At 34.6% G+C, this 18,417-nt stretch overlaps 1 protein-coding gene and 1 pseudogene across 2 annotated transcripts in view; both read left to right on the forward strand.

The window, feature by feature from the left end:
• Positions 1 to 18,417, forward strand: part of TENM1 (teneurin transmembrane protein 1) — a 1,131,584-nt gene that overhangs the window by 838,403 nt on the left and 274,764 nt on the right. The window lies entirely within an intron of this gene.
• On the forward strand, positions 6,386 to 7,157 carry LOC136316693 (small ribosomal subunit protein uS15m-like; annotated as a pseudogene).

The raw sequence follows: 18,417 nt of genomic DNA on the forward strand, positions 1-18,417 counted from the left end.
CAGCAGGAAGGTAATTTAAAGAACCCATGAACACTGTTGAAATTATAGTGCAAGCTTATTAAATGCAATGTATATTTAAATTGAAAAAAAAAACGTTCTTTATTAAACCTAGATAGGTGAATTTTTACAGCTTCCAGCACTAAAATATATTAGATTTGAGAGTCAGGTTAGATTAATTTCTAATCTTTATGGAAATCATTTTTATTAAAAAGTGGAAAGTTAACAATATGACAGTTACAGGGTTTAGATAACTCTTAAAGGGTCATCATTTAAATATGCAGGGAAAGTAAAACTGAGTGCTTTCATAACAAAGATGATTTGTTTATTTTATATGCTCATTTTTAAAGAGCTAGTTGAATATTTAAACTTGTTAAGGAAAATCTGAAATGTGGTTGAATAAATTAAAACCTAAAGAGTTCTTCCTTTCATTTATTTTTTATAAGAGGCAACCAAATAAATTTCAGCCTGTACCTGCATGCCAAAATTAAGGGGTATTTTTGCTTATAATGTATGTGATCAAAATACATTATTTGAGAATATATTCCATAATTTTCAAATTAACTGATATTTCCTACCTTTCTAGTATGATATCTTGGCTTATTAGTTGATCATTCCTATTTCATGTTCTTACAATTTAAGGACCCTTTGGTTTCTTGGAATAGTTGTTTTATCAGTGCATAAAAATCTTGTTTTCCCCAAGAGATGGCTGACAGTAGAGTGATAGGCAGCTGTTGCTCTCCTTTGAATTTAGATTGCTCCTGGTGTTCTTGAATGTTGGAAGCCAAACCTGAAAGGAATACAACACTTTCCTCTTCCAAAAAACAAGGACTTTTGTCTAATGTGTTTATTGGAAGTTTGCAAGTGGCTAAGAGATTGCAACTTGTGAAAAACAACTTTTGAAGTCTCAGCAAGATTTAACTATCTTCACATTCTCGACCTTTAAACAAATGATTTTATCAAATATAGTCCTCACTAAATGAAGATGAAAATGAAAATAGAGGTTCGAGTGTTTACTTTTGAGTATCTACCAGAGAAAGTTAGATACAAGTTTACCAAGCACATGAGAAAAGGCAGTCCTGCTCATGGTCACTAGTTTTATCTTGTTTCTAGATTGAGTGTTAATGTCAACCAAGTGCCTTCTTTCTGTATTTACCACAGCACCTAGCATGGAGCTTGCAGTGTGATACATTCTGCACTGTTTGCCAGCATTTGAAATTCAATACATCCAAAACCAACACAACTCTTATTCTAATCAATCACTGCCCTTCCCCAACTCCTTTATTTCCTGCAATAGTGCCAACATATTTCTATATACATCCAGACTGAATTTTTCAGTCATACACTTCTAGGTTTATCAATAATTTATTTCTTAAACATATACTAAGGTTCTCTTCACCCTAAGCTACACAAGGTACTCAATAAATGTTTACTAAGTGAATTAGTAAAATAATTTTACAGGTATTTATTGAGTGCTTATGATGTGTTAGAACTATTGCAGGAAATAAAGGAGTTGGAGAAGGGCAGTGATTGATTAGAATAAGAGTTGTATTGGTTTTGGATGTATTGAATTTCAAATGCTGGCAAACAGTGCAGAATGTATCACACTGCAAGCTCCATGCTAGGTGCTGTGGTAAATACAGAAAGAAGGCACTTGGTTGACATTAACACTCAATCTAGAAACAAGATAAAACTAGTGACCATGAGCAGGACTGCCTTTTCTCATGTGCTTGGTAAACTTGTATCTAACTTTCTCTGGTAGATACTCAAAAGTAAACACTCGAACCTCTATTTTCATTTTCATCTTCATTTAGTGAGGACTATATTTGATAAAATCATTTGTTTAAAGGTCGAGAATGTGAAGATAGTTAAATCTTGCTGAGACTTCAAAAGTTGTTAGAAAATATAAGTGAGAGAAAAATGATTGAGGCTCAACTATGGCCTTCATCACCTTTTAATATAATGGAGAGGGAATAATGCATATATATGGCTACAGTAACAGATTATATTCAATAATAGCCATAATGGATGTGTAAACAAAGCTCTGAAAGCATACACAGAAGTATGATGTCATCCCTGCTTTAGAGCATCATTGATCTTGGACTGTTGCCTGAAGATGTCATCCATACTATAAGTTGCGGGATAATTTGGGCAGATAGAGATAGACTGTGGGAAGGACATTGAAGAAGGAAGGGAGAGCATGATAAAACTTCAGATGCATGAAAAGTAAGAGGATTCCAGGACAGGTCTGATAGTCAAATTCGAGGATAACAAAGGGTGCAAATAGGACAATAATGAAAACTGAAGTCAGAAAGGTGTAATGATTGTGATTTGATTAGGAAGATTTTAGATTTCAAGACTAAGGATGGATAATATTGTGCTATAATAAACTATGAAATATTTTTACACATAATGTGTGACCAGAGCAGATTTCCGTTCATATCAACACATTACTTTCTATATAGTTGCATTAAAAAATAGCATTGGGATTGACTGGTTTTGTGAAGCAATCGCTAAACTTTAGAGAAAATATCAGAAAGATAAGAAGAGGTTTGTGTGTCAAAGTGAGAAGTTGAGCAAGGTGATTTTTTTCAGTTCTCTCAAGCCCTAAGATTCCATTATTCAAGTTTATATTTTTTTGTGGGGTGAAAGAGAGGACAAAGCATTTGAGAAAGTAACAAGGAGTTTTTTGAGAGACTCAACATGAGGGTCCTGTAAGCATATTGGAAAGAGATCATGGTAACACCTAACAACACTCACATAGTACTTATATACCCAACACTGTTGTGAGCAGTTTACATATGTTCACTCATTTGATCCTTGCAAAACCACATTTCATAAATGAGAAACCAAAGCACACAGAGATTTAGTGACTTGCCTAAGGTCAGTGGCTCAGCTAGTATTCCAGCCCAAGATAACAAGCTTTGAGTCCAGGCTCTTAAATACTAAGATGTGAGAGAACGAGGAAGGGAGAGAGGGACACACACACACACACACACACACACACACACAGATGTGTGGAACTGAAAACAGAATAATTGGAAAACTTGGCTGTATATCTATCTGTATATGATTATACAGGGGAAAAAATGAAAACGTAATGCCAAGGTTCCTAGCTTTAGAAACCAGAAACATTATCGTGTTATTAACAATAATAGTGATATCATGGTTAAAAAAAGGATTGTAAACAGATTAAAAGGTAGGTTATAAACATGTTAAGCTTAAGGTGCTGGTGACCTAGCCATGTATAAATAGAATATCTGTGAAATTGAAAGAAAGCCAAATACTTTAACAGTGTCTAAATATATCTCAGTTAATATATTGCTCTCCCATAGCTTTCTTACAGTACAGTGCAATTCACTGGAGTATTGATCCTGTGGGACAAAGATAGACATGCAGTCAAATTTTTTATTCCATTTTTCATCTTTAGGAGAGTGGATATGACAGCTTTGGGGAAACATATAAAACACGTCTCTTAAAGTTCGGATGACACTAATACCCACATAGCCTTTTAAACATTTTAGTGATTGCCATAGAGTAAAATTATAAATTAAAAATATTAAATGTTAAATAGCACTAACTTGTGCATTCAAATGACATATAAGGACATTTAAATGCCTTTGTCTCCATCATACAGAGAATTTTATTGACTCTGGATTCTTTACATTTCTTTCCCCCTTGTCATATTTATTTATAGGGGTAAAAATAAACTGTGGGTGCATGGTCTGCTGGACAGTGATAAAAGCTTTGTAAATATGCATGTGGCCCTCCCCAGGTCCTTGCTGCTTTCCAGGCCTTGGTAAAGCATTGAACAAGATTTGTGCATTAAGGACGCAGAAACCTACCACAGTAGCAGAGGTTTGTCTGATGACTAATAGCATTGTCTCTCACACAGACTCAATTTGACTTCATTTTCTAAAGCTGGAGGGCTCTTAGCAAGACTGTTGAATGAGGGCAAAACGTCTCTGTAAGCTCTTTTTTATTCAGAGTAAAAATTTTTAGTCTGCATGAAGTGTCCTTTCAACAAACAGCTTTGGCTTGCCACTGGAGTATGCTATCAGATTTGTTTTGGGGCTTGAATGTCTTTGAAGATCTCTTAGTCTGTCATTTGTAAAGCTTCAGGGAATGCAAACCTTTATGTGTTAAATTGAGAAGTGCATTGCCTTAGAAAAACACCGTGTAGGAGTTTTAGATGTACATCAAGGGGGTTAATGAAATTAATTTGGGAGAAAAGAGGGGTAATGTCAATTATTTTTCAAGAAAGAAAAACAAGACTAATATCAGTCAGAGAAAAGATTTTCCTGATGCAATTTCAACATTATGCCAAATAGAATGATACCAAAAAGAATGATAAAATTCTATATAAAAAGAACTTCCTAACTTACCAATAAATATATCTTAAGTAACTACTCTGAGCCAGAATGTGGTAATAATTGTTCCAGTAGTTGTTGTAGATAGTTTTACAAGTGAGAACACTGTTTTAATGAGGGTAAGGACACGAGTTTGATAACTTTATGAGCCAGTTAGGCTTGCCCTTCTATGTAGTCAGTGATTAAATACATAGCAATGATGATACAAACGCCTAAGTAGAAAGTTGTAGATAGAATTTCCCATAGCTAAACAGTGAGCTTGGAGCACATGAGCTACCACTAATGGAAAGTCAGGAGTGTACAAAGTTAATATTTCTCCTTCAGAAGGCTGGTCTTACCCTTACAATCTGGTATCTGTTGGGTCAAGTGAAAAGCATTTGTGAAACTAGTATCTAGATTTCAACATTTTTGGCAAGTGGGGATACTATTGGATAATGCAAGTGTGTTGAGTTCATAATCAAAGACTTGAGACACAGCCTTGCATTCTGTAGCCATAAATGAGTAGACGTTTACCTCAGCCTCGGTGCTTCCAGCTTCTGATCACTGTGCCAAACAAAATATGACCTCTAGAGTTAAGGGAGACAGTGTTATTTGGCCAAAAAGAAACAGGGATTATTCCAAAGGAAAGATACAAGATATTGAAAAAAGCCAGCTGACTCTTTTTTTTTTCCACAGGGACAGAGAGAGAGTCAGAGAGAGGTTTAGATAGGGACAGACAGACAGGAACAGAGAGAGATGAGAAGCATCAATCATCAGTTTTTTTGTTGCAACACCTTAGATGCTCATTGATTGCCCTCTCATATGTGCCTTGACCATGGGCCTTCAGCAGACCGAGCAACCCCTTGTTTGAGCCAGCGACCTTGAGGTCTCGAACCTGGGTCCTCCACATTCCAGTCCGATGCTCTATCCACTACGCCACCGCCCGGTCAGGCACCAGTTGACTCTTTTATAAAATCTGAAGGTTGTAAGCCAGCATGATATTTCCTGCTTGTCAGGTTGGTTCAGAATTACCAAAGAACAGTTCACCATTTTATAAGGAAATCAATCCAAGGCCATGTGATAAGCATACTCCATAAAACATTAAGCTGAAAGCCAATTCAACTCTTGATCTTCAAATACTAGATTCCTTCTCATTTGTCTCTTATCCATCAATAATTAGAGACTCATCTCAAGATCTTTATCAGATGGAGTGTGTTGTTGTTGTTGTTGTTGTTGTTACTGCTGCTTGTGCATTGACATTTGTACAGAAAGAGGTAGCTGACATTTGGTAATCTCTTCAATCAGATTGTTGTTCAAATGTAATATTATGTTAAGATTACTAAAATATATGGAAATCCATTGCAATGTTGGGGCTGTAGGAACAAGTGTTACGTTTATGTCATAGATTTTCTATGTTAAAATAAGACATATACTAGTACACCTCAAGCACAGAAAATGTTATAAGGAGTCACAGTAAAACCAAATCTTTGTCACAGGAAAATACTTGTAGTGATTGGGTGCAGGTGGTATTGAAGATAATTCTATGCAATAAAATAGATACATTATTAACTAATTCTTTTTCCAATTGCTTTTCAGAGAAATAGAGAAAAAAAGTATGTGTGCAATGCATGTATGTACATGCCTGTATGCATATGAACATATGTGAGTCCATGTTCTATAAAGTTAACAGTTGTTTATAATAGTCCACTCTGAAGTAGGATACCTACCATTGAGGAATGGAAGGAACTGAAAAAACAAATAAAAATGATTCAAATATTTGAAAAAATACTGAGTAAACAGGCTTTTTTTCTTAATATTTATTACTCTTAGTTAACCTATTGCTTGATTTTAGTGAACAGTCTGATATCCACTGTAAAAAACTTTCCAGCCTTTCAGCAGCACTGGGAAGTTGGCACTGCCCATATTACTAAATCAACTTTTACTTCTTTTCCTTACTCTTAAATCCCATATTAATTATACATAGCAATGAAAACATTCTCATAGTTTCCCCCAACAAAAATTGCACTATAGAAGTCGCCATGCTTAGGATGGTGAGGAGGGCACTGAGTTTCATTTGGACCCAGGCCCCCGTCTTTGGGCTGCCAGCTAGAGTTGCACCCAGCTCCCATTGAACACTGGGGATTTCCCTCACCTCCTCAAGACCTCATCCTCTGGGCTGCCCGTGGATGGATATGCCATTCTTAAACCAGTGCGGCCCAGCCAAGAAGATGGCCCACCCCCTACCACACTGCTCAAATATTACTACAACATCCCTGGAATCGAGAAGGTTGATGATGTCATGAAAAGACTCTTGTCTTTAAAAATGTTCCAGCAGAAGGAGAAGCTTTATATCAAACAAGAGCAGTTAGCAATTGATGAACAAAGTTGTGGCTAACCCTGAGAACACCATCTCCCTGAAGGCTTGAACTGTTACCTTTACTGTCAAGATTCACAATTATGAAGAACACATGCAGAAACATGAAAAGGACAAAGTTCATAAGCACTATCTGTGATGAGCACTGACTGGAGGACAAAGATGCTCAAAACCTCCATAGACCAACTAAAATGTCTTTGAAAAGATGTACAAGGAGCTGGGGATTGAGTACACCTTTCCTCTCTGTGCGACCCAGCTGGCCCACCACAGCTGGGTGACCATGAAGGCTCCTTGTATTTGAGTTTTCCAGGAGACTCAATAGCTGAAGAAGCAAAAAGGACTTAAAAGCCACAGCAACAGCAGCCCAGAAACAAGGCCAGACAAACCCAGGAAGCTCTTTCAAAGCTGGACCAGAAACAATCATGGAAAACCAGTAAATTAGCCCACTTGGTTATAGAATTGTTACAAAGAGCAAAGGTTGCCAGTTCAATTCCAGGTCATGGCACATAAAAAAAAAAAAAAAAAGATTGATATTTTTGTCTTTCTTTCTCTCTCCCTCCCTCTCTACAATCAATCAATAAAAAATAAATAAAATGAAAATTGTATTATAATCTAAAGGTTTCTATTAAGGTTTATTCATTCCCAATTCTTGATTTTCCTTATGCTCACAGCCTGGTTTTCTTTCATTTTTAACTGATTCTACTAGATGCTAGAGAAGTGGACATGTAATCTTTTCGCAACTTTTTATGAATTTGCACATAAAGGTGTCCTTGTTTTGTTTAGCATGTCATATTGTATAATTTAAAAATAGCGTAAACATATATTTTAGATCCTAGGTGGTATTGAGATTTCAGATTTTGGGGTGCCCATTATTACCATTGTGTAATATTGGGCACAGCCAAAGTGCCAAGAACAACAGAATTTACTGAGAACTTTTGTCTAAAAAGTATATCTTAGATAAATGGTTCTCAGGGAAACTCTGAAGGATTTACTGTTTAATCAAACTTTTCTTTTTTAGCATGCATCAAAGAACTGTTCAGTTGTATTCTAGTTCAATTTATACAAGTGTTGTTCATTGTTGACATACATAAAGAAATTTATTAAAAATGAAATGTCTCAATAGAACTTTAAAGTGTCTGCCTATATTTTTCATGTTTTTTCTAATACATTTGCACAGAAGAAATATTTGTATTTTAGAATTCTTTTGTCATACTTTGTAGACTGTAATGTTAATTTATCTTCAGCAAGATGGAAAATATTACACATAGAATAGAGCTTTTCATGACACAAATATATTAGAACAAATATCTTTTCTATCATGTTTATAAATTATACAATTGCCAGCATCTGTTCTATTAGTCCTTCTCCCACACCCATCTTTGAATCAGTACAAACACTACTTGTGGAACTGGATGCAATTGTAGGAATGTTGATGCATTTCATAATAAGGAATGCTTATTGTGTAAGATTTGCTTTTTCATTCATAGTAAGGTATATCTTCAAGGATTCTCTTACTATGAGGATATTGTTTCCCACCTGGATACTCGCTGTGCTGAAACTGTATTTCAGATTGGTGGCTGTGGCTTGTATTAGGGGAAGGCTTTGGGTTAAGGAGTGCAAGAGTTAGGTGAGTCATATCTCCATTTACTTATTCAATAAAACTGTCTCTACAAACAGTTGTTTTGTACTGATTTCTTTAATTTATTTTCTCCTGTAAAATATTATTAAATATTTTAGGCATATAAAATAACATAATGAACAACTATAAACCCACAACCTAGCTTCAGAAGTTAACAACTAAAAATGAAGTCCCTTTGGTCCCATTCCCCTCCCTTCCTTGCAGCAGAAAGGAATTCATTATCCTGAATGTAATCATTCCTGTACATATTGTTAGACTTTTACAAATAAGTATATACCTGTAAAAATATAGTATATTGTTCTGCATGTCTTTAAATTTCATATAAATAACTTTCTTCTTCTATTATTATGTTTCTAAGGTTTATATATATTGAGACATGTACCTCTGTTTTATTCAAGTTAACATCTATATTTTTATACTATACAAATACACCAAAATTTATATATTAATTTTATTATTGAAGTACATTGCACATTTAAGTTAAGACTCACACACCAATGAATATGCCTCTTCAAAATGTTTTTGGGTTTCTAGTCTTTTCTATTCCATATGGATTTATGATCAGGTTTTCAAGCTCTATGAAAAATGTTGTTGAGATATTGACAAGAACTACGTTGAATTTCCAGAACTAGTGGAGGAAAAATGACATCTTAATGATATTGAAGCTTGTGAGCCATGAACACAATATAAACCTTCTATCAACTGAGTCTTTGTATGTTTTCTCCAATTAAAAAAGTTTTAAAAATCTTATATGAAAAAATGTGAAACTTTTTTTGCTAGATTTATTTTTGTGAATGAGATTTTTAAAATTACATGTTTTAATTTGACTGTCCCTGATATATATATATATATGATATATATATATATATATATCATATATATATGCAAAGTTGTGGCTAACCCTGAGAACACCATCTCCCTGGAGGCCTGAACTGTTGCCTTGACTGTCATGATTCACAATTATGAAGAACACATGCAGAAACATGAAAAGGACAAGTTCATAAGCACTATCTGTGATGAGCACTGACTAGAGGACAAAGATGCTCAAAAACCCTCCATAGGACCAACTGTAATATCTTTGAAAAAACATGCAATATATATATATATATATATTATATATCAGGGACATATAATATATATATGCATGCTGTTGATTTGTTTTCTGTCGATCTTGTGTCCAAAACCTTGTTATTCTCTTTCCTAGTTTTCATTGTTTTCCTGCGTATTCAATTTTGTCTCCTTTTTAACAGGTATTACACATTTTACATTTTTGGTTACTATATTGAGCCAGCTAAGATCTCCAGTATGACATTGAATTAGAAGCAGTAGTTAATTGTAATATTTCTATCTTTAAGGGTACTGTTTCTATTATTTTTTTAGATTTTATTTATTCATTTTAGAGAGGAAAGAGAGAGAGGGAAAAAAAAGGAGAGAGAAGGTAGGGAGGAGCAAGAAGCATCAATTCCCATATGTGCCTTGAACAGGCAGGGTTTCAAACCAGCAACCTTACTGTTCCAGGTCAATACTTTATCCACTGCACCACCACAGGCCAGGCTTGTCTTTATTATTTTATTGCTACATATGATGCTTACTTTAGGATTTTGGTAAACCACCTTTATCATAGTTAGTAAGTTCCATTCTAGTCCTGTTTTGCCAAGAGATTTTATCATAAATAGCAACTAAATTTATATACTATTCTTTTAGAATATAAGACAATAAATTTCTTTAATCCATTCTGAAATGAGACTAAAATGAATGGACTAATTCAATGATGAATTACATTAGTAGATTTTCAAAACTCAAACAATTCTAGCATTCATGCCTATGTGGTTGTCATTTCTAAATTTGTGTGTGCATGTGTATGTACATTGCTAATTTGATTTCCAGAAATTTTATTGGAAATTTTTATAGCCTTCTTTATAAATGAGATTTGCCTATAAAAATGTCTCTTTTCATTTTCTTACTCCATTTAAGAAGTAGATTATAGTAGTCCCATAAAATGATTTAGGGAGACTTCTCTCTTTTCCTAAACTCTGGTATTGTTTAAAATAGAGTTTAGCTGTTTCTTGGAAATTTGGCAAAATACATTTGTAAAATCATCTGGCTCATTTTCAGTGTCTTTAATGTGTATTTCTATTTGTTCTTTTTTATCTTATTTTTATTAATTTTAATGCAGTGACATTGATAAATCAAGGTACATATATTTCGAGAAAACATCTTCAGATTATTTTGACATTTGATTATGCTGCAAATTTGATTATGTTCCCAAAGTCAAATAGTCTTCTGTCATCCTCTATCTGGTTTTCTTTGTGCCCCTACCCTTCCCCTCCCCCCTCCCTCTTTTTCCTCGTCCCCTTCCCACCCCTCCACCCCACCCCCTGTTACCATCACATTCTTGTCCAGGTCTCTGAGTCTCATTTTTATGTCCCATCTATGCATGGGTTCATATACTTCTTAGTTTTTTCTGATTTACTTATTTCACTCAGTATAATGTTATCAAGGTCCATCCATGTTATTGTAAATAATCCGATGTCATCATTTCTTATGGCTGAGTAGTATTCCATAGTATATATGTACCAAACCTTTTTAATCCACTCGTCCTCTGATGGACACGTGGGCTATTTCCAGATCTTTGCTATTGTAAACAAGGCTGCTATAAACATAGGGGTGCATTTCTCCTTCTGGAACCCTTCTATAGTGTACTTGGGGTATATTCCTAAAAGTGGGATGGCTGGGTCAAAAGGCAGTTCGATTTTCAAATTTTTGAGGAATTTCCACACTGTTTTCCACAGAGGCTGCACGAGACTGCATTCCCATCAGCAGTGTAGGAGGGTTTCCTTTTCTCCGCATCCTCGCCAGCACTTATTCTGTGTTGTTTTGTTGATGAGCGCCATTCTGACCGGTGTGAGGTGATATCTCATTGTGGTTTTAATTTGCACTTCTCTAATGATTAGTGATGTTGAGCATTTTTTTGTATTCCTATTGGCCATCTGTATGTCCTCTTTGGAGAAGTGTCTATTCATTTATTTTGCACATTTTTTGATTGGATTGTTTGTCTTTCTGGTGTTGAGATTTACAAGTTCTTTATAAATTTTGGTTATTAACCCCTTATCAGACATACTGTCAAATATGTTCTCCCATTGTGTAGTTTGTCTTTTTATTTTGTTCTTATTGTCTTTGGCTGTGCAAAAGCGTTTTTGTTTGATGTAGTCCCATTTGTTTAGCCTGTCTCTTATTTCCCTTGCCCATGGAGATAAATCAGCAAATATATCGCTGCGAGAGATGTCGGAGAGCTTACTGCCTATGTTTTCTTCTAAGATGCTTATGGTGTCACGAGTTACATTTAAGTCATTTATCCATTTTGAGTTTATTATTGTGAATGGTGTAAGTTGGTGGTCTAGTTTCATTTTTTTGCAGGTTGCTGTCCAATTTTCCCAACACTATTTGATGAAGAAGCTGTCTTTACTCCATTGTATGCCCTTACCTCCTTTGTCAAATATCAGTTGTCCATAGAGCTGTGGATTTATTTCTGGGTTCTCCATTCTGTTCCATTGATCTATGTACTTGTTCTTATGCCAGTACTGGGCTGTTTTGAGTACAATGGCCTTGTAGTATAGCTTGATATCAGGAAGTGTGATACCTCCCCCTTTATTCTTTTTTTTAAAGATTGCTGAGGCTATTTGTGTTCTCTTTTGGTTCCATATAAATTTTTGGAATATGTGATCTATATCTTTAAAGTATGTCATTAGTATTTTAATTGGTATTGCATTGAATTTATAAATTGCTTTGGGTAATATAGACATTTTATTGATGTTTATTCTTCCTAACCATGAGCATGGTATATGCTTCCACTTGTTTGTATCTTCCTTGATTTCTTTTATCAATGTTTTATAATTTTCCAAGTACAAGTCTTTAGTTTCCATGGTTAAATGTACTCATAGGTACTTTATTTTTTTTGGTTGTAATAGTGAAGGAGATTGTTTCCTTAATTTCTCTTTCTTACTGTTCATCGTTGGTGTATAAAAATGCCTCTGATTTCTGAGTATTAATTTTATATCCTGCCACCTTGCTGAATTCATTTTTCAGGTCCAGTAATTTTTTGACTGAAATTTTAGGATTTTCTATATAAAATATCATATCATCTGCAAATAATGATAGCTTTACTTCTTCTTTTCCAACTTGAATGTCTTTTATTTCTTCTTTTTGTCTGATGGCTGTGGCTAGGACTTCCAGGACTATGTTGAATAAGAGTGGTGAAAGGGGGCACCTCTGCATGTCCTGATTTTAAGGGGATTGCTTTTAATTTTTGCCCGTTGAGTATGATGTTGGCTGTGGGTTTCTCATAGATGGCTTTTAATATGTTCCCTGTATTCCCACTTTGTTGAGAGTTTTGATCATGAATGGGTGCTGGATTTTATCAAATGCTTTTTCTGCATCTATTGAAATTATCATGTGTTTTTTCTCCTTCCTTTTGTTTATGTGATAAATCACATAGATTGATTTGTGAATATTGTACCAGCCTTGCCTCCCCAGAATAAATCCCACTTGATCATGGTGTATGATTTTTTCTATATATTGTTGGATCCAGTTTGCTAATATTTTGTTGAGGATTTTAGCATCTATATTCATCAGGGATAATGGCCTATAATTTTCTCTTGGTGTTGTCTTTGCCTGGTTTTGGAATCAGAATTATGCTCGCCTCATAAAAGAGCTTGGAAGTCTTCCTTCCTCTTGAATTTTTTGAAATAGTTTGAGAAGGATAGGAGTTAGTTCTTCTTTGAATACTTGGCAGAATTCACTTGTGAAGACATCAAGCCTAGGACTTTTCTTTTTTGGGAGTTTTTTGATAACTCTTTCAATCTCATTTGTTGCAATTGGTCTGTTTAGGTTTTCTGATTCTTCCAGATTAATTTTTAGAAGATTATATGTTTCAAGGAAGTTGTCTATTTCATCTAGGTTGTCTAGTTTTTTGTCATACAGTTCTTCATAGTATTTTCTTACAATATTTTGTACTTCTGTTTTGTCAGTTGTTATTTCTCCACTCTCATTTCTAATTTTATTTATTTGAGTTCTCTCTCTCTTTTTCTTGGTGAGTCTAGTTAAAGGTTCATCAATCTTGTTTACCTTTTCAAAGAACCAGCTCCTAGTTTCATTGATCCTCTGTATTGTTTCTTTAGTCTCTAAGTCATTTATTTCTGCTCTGATTTTTACTATTTTCTTCCTTCTACTACATTTGGGCTTTACTTGCTGTTCTTTTTCTAGTTCTTTTAGATGCAGGGTTAAGTTGTTTATTTGAGCTTTTTCTAGTTTCTTAAAGTGTGCCTGTAGTGCTATGAACTTCCCTCTCAGTACTGCTTTTGCTGTGTCCAATAAATTTTGAGTTGATGTATGCTCATTATCGTTTGTTTCTAGGAATTTTTTTTATTTCTTCTTTAATCTCACTCTTAATCCATTCATTATTTAACAACCTGCTATTTAGTTTCCAAGTGTTTGAGTATTTTTCAGTTTTTCTGTTGTGGCTAATATCTAGTTTCATGCCATTGTGATCAGAAAAAGTGCTTGATATGATTTCAATCTTCTTAAATTTGTTGAGACCACTTTTGTGCCCTAACATGTGGACTATCCTAGGGAATGTACCATGAGCACTTGAAAATAATGTATATTCTGCTGCTTTAGGTTGAAATGTTCTGAAGATATCTATTAAATCGAGTTGATCTAGTGTGTCCTTTAAGTCTGCTGTTTCTTTGTTAATTTTCTTTCTTGAGGATCTATCTAGTGAGGATGGTGGGGTATTAAAATCCCCTACTATTATAGTGTTTCTATTGACCTTGCTCTTTATATACATCAAAGTCTGCTTTATATATTTAGGTGCTCCTATATTAGATGTGTAGATATTTATAATAGTTATATCTTCCTGTTGGATTGCTCCCTTTATCATTATGTAGTGGCCTTCTTTATCTCTTACTATATTCTTTGTTTTAAAGTCCATTTTGTCTGATATAAGTATTGCTACCCCAGCTTTTTTTTCATTTCCATTTGCATGAAATGTTTTTTTCCATCCTCTTACCTTCAACCTATGTGCATCTTTTGTTTAAAGGTGTGTCTCTTGTAGACAGCATATGTATGAATCCTGTTTTCTTATCCATGCAGCTACCCTATGTCTTTTGATTGGATCATTTAATCCATTTACATTTAAGGTTATTATTGATATGTAGTTGTTTATTGCCATTTTATTCTTTAAAGCTCTATTCCTCTTTTGCTATATTTTTTTTATTTTTAATGGGGTGACATCAGTAAATCAAGATACATATATTCAAAGATAACATGTCCAGGTTATCTTGTCGTTCATTTATGTTGCATACCCATCACCCAAAGTCAGATTGTCCTCTGTCACCCTCTATCTAGTTCTCTTTGTGCACCTCCCCCTCCCCCTTCCCTCTTCCTCACCCCCCTTCCCCCGTAACCACCACACTCTTATCAATGTCTCTTGGTCTCACTTTTATGTCCCATCTACGTATGGAATAATGCAGTTCCTGGTTTTTTCTGATTTACTTATTTCACTCCGTATAATGCTGTCAAGATCCCACCATTTTGCTATAAATGATCCGATGTCATCATTTCTTATGGCTGAGTAGTATTCCATAGTGTATATGTGCCACATCTTCTTTATCCAGTCTTCTATTGAAGGGCTTTTCTATTATTTCCATATCCTGGCCACTGTGAACAATGCTGCAATGAACATGGGGCTGCATGTGTCTTTATGAGTCAATCTTTCTGAGTTTTTGGGGTATATACCCAGTAGAGGGATTGCTGGGTCATAAGGTAGTTCTATTTTCAGTTTTTTGAGGAACCACCATACTTTCTTCCATAATGGTTGTACTACTTTACATTCCCACCAACAGTGGATGAGGGTTCCTTTTTCTCCACAACCTCTCCAATATTTGCTATTACCTGTCTTGTTAATAATAGCTAATCTAACAGGTGTGAGGTGGTATCTCATTGCAGTTTTGATTTGCATTTCTCTAATAACTAAAGAAGATGAGCATCTTTTCATATATCTGTTGGCCATTTGTATTTCTTCCTGGGAGAATTTTCTGTTTATATCCTCTTCCCATTTTTTTATTGGATTGTTTGTTTGTTTGTTGTTGAGTTTTATGAGTTCTTTGTATATTTTGGATATTAGGCCCTTATCTGAGCAGGTATTTAAAAATATCATTTCCCAATTAGTTGGCTGTCTGTTTATCTTGTTATCAGTTTCTCTTGCTAAGCAAAAACTTCTTAGTCTGATGTAGTCCCATTCATTAATTTTTGCTTTCACTTCTCTTGCCTGTGGAGTCAAATTCATAAAATGCTCTTTAAAGCCCAGGTCCATGAGTTTAGTACCTATGTCTTCTTCTATGTACTTTATTGTTTCAGGCCTTATGTTTAGATCTTTGATTCATTTTGAATTAATTTTAGTACAGGGGGACAAACTGTAGTCCAGCTTCATTCTTTTCCATGTAGCTTTCCAGTTTTCCCAGCACCATTTGTTGAAGAGGCTTTCTTTTCTCCATTGTGTGTTGTTGGCCCCTTTATCAAAAATTATTTGATTATATATATGTGGTTTTATTTCTGGGCTTTCTATTCTGTTCCATTGGTCTGAGTGTCTATTTTTCTGCCAATACCATGTTGTTTTGATTGTCGTGGCCCCATAATAGAGTTTGAAGTCAGGTATTGTAATGCCCCCACCTTCATTCCTTTTCTTTAGGATTGCTTTGGCTATTCGGGGTTTTTTATAGTTCCATATAAATCTAATTCTTTTTTGCTCCATTTCTTTAAAAAATGTCATTGGAATTTTGATGGGAATTGCATTAAATTTGTATATTGCTTTGGGTAATATGGCCATCTTGATTATTTTTATTCTACCTAACCAAGAACAAGAAATATTCTTCCATCTCATAATATCTTTTTCGATTTCCCTTAACAATGGTTTATAGTTTTCATTGTAAAAGTCCTTTACATTCTTTGTTATGTATATTCCTAGGTATTTTTTGTTGTTGTTGTTGCAATCGTGAAGGGGATTATTCTTTTTAGTTCATTCTCAAATGTTTCATTGTTGGCATATAGAAAGGCTATTGACTTCTGTATGTTAATTTTGTATCCTGTGACCTTACTGTATTGGCTTATTGTTTCTAGTAGTCTTTTTGTGGATTCTTTGGGGGTTTCGATGTATAGGATCATATCATCTGCAAAAAGTGATACCTTTACTTCTTCTTTTCTGATATGGATGCCTTTTACTTCTTTGTCTTGTCTGATTGCTGTGGCAAGAACCTCTAGTACCACATTAAATAAGAGTGGAGAGAGTGGACAACCCTGTCTTGTTCCTGATTTAAGGGGAAAAGCCTTCAGTTTTGTGCCATTTAGTATGATGTTTGCTGATGGTTTATCATATATGGCCTTTATCATGTTGAGATATTTTCCTTCTATACCCATTTTGTTGAGAGTCTTAAACATAAAATTTGTTGTATTTTATCAAAAGCCTTTTCTGCATCTATTGATAAGATCATGTGGTTCTTATTCTTTGTTTTGTTGATATGGTGTATTATGTTAACCGTTTTACGTATGTTGAACCATCCTTGAGATACTGGGATGAATCCCACTTGATCATGATGTATTTTTTTTAATATATTGTTGTATTCTATTTGCTAGTATTTTGTTTAGTATTTTAGCATCTGTATTCATTAGAGATATTGGTCTGTAGTTTTCTTTCTTTGTGCCATCCTTGCCTGGTTTTGGTATAAGGGTTATGTTGGCCTCATAAAATGTGTTTGGAAGTATTGCTTCTTCTTCAATTTTTTGGAAGACTTTCTGCAGCATAGGAACCAAGTCTTCTTTGAAGGTTTGATAAAATTCGCTGGTATAGCCGTCAGGGCCTGGACTTTTATTTTTGGGGAGGTTTTTAATGGTTTTTTTCTATTTCTTCTCTACTAATAGGTCTGTTTAGGCTTTCTGTTTCTTCTTGACTCAGTCTAGGAAAGTTGTATTGTTCTAGGAATTTATCCATTTCTTCTAGATTGTTGAATTTAGTGGTATAAAGTTTTTCATAGTATTCTACAATAATTCTTTGTATATCTACGGTGTCCGTGGTGATTTCTCCTCTTTCATTTTGGATTTTGTTTATATGAGTTCTTTCTCTTTTTTCCTTGGTAAGTCTTGCCAAGGGTTTGTCAATTTTGTTGATCTTTTCAAAGAACCAGCTCCTTGTTCTATTAATTTTTTCTGTAGTTTTTCTGTTCTCTATTTCATTTATTTCTGCTCTGATTTTTATTATCTCCTCTCTTTGGCTGGTTTTGGGTTGTCTTTGTTCTTCATTTTCTAGTTCCTTAAGGTGTGAAGTTAAGTGGTTCACTTGGGCTCTCTCTTGTTTGTTCATATATGCCTGAAGTGATATGAACTTCCTTCTTATCACTGCTTTTGCTGCATCCCATAGATTTTGATATGTCATGTTGTCATTTTCATTTGTCTGTATATATCTTTTGATCTCTGCACTTATTTCTTCCTTGACCCATTCATTGTTTAAAAGTATGTTGTTTAGTTTCCACATTTTTGTGGGATTTTTTTCCCTCTTTTTTGCAGTTGAATTTTAGTCTCAAGGCTTTATGATCAGAAAATATGCTTGGAACAATTTCGATTTTTCTGAATTTGCTGATGTTGTTTTTGTGGCCCAACATATGGTCAATTCTTGAGAATGATCCATGTACATTGGAGAAAAATGTATACTCAGTCACTTTGGGATGAAATGTCCTGTAGATGTCTATCATATCCAGGTGTTCTAGTATTTCGTTTAAGGCCACTATATCTTTATTGATTCTCTGTTTGGATGACCGATCTAGAGCCGTCAGCTGTGTATTGAGGTCTCCAAGTATGATTGTATTTTTGTCAGTTTTTGTTTTAAGGTCAATAAGTAGCTGTCTTATATATTTTGGTGCTCCTTGGTTTGGTGCATATATATTAAGAATTGTTATGTCTTCTTGATTCAGTGTCCCCTTAGCCATTACGAAATGGCCATTTTTGTCTCT

The sequence above is a fragment of the Saccopteryx bilineata genome, chromosome X (assembly GCF_036850765.1).
Source record: "Saccopteryx bilineata isolate mSacBil1 chromosome X, mSacBil1_pri_phased_curated, whole genome shotgun sequence".
Lineage (NCBI taxonomy): Eukaryota > Metazoa > Chordata > Mammalia > Chiroptera > Emballonuridae > Saccopteryx > Saccopteryx bilineata.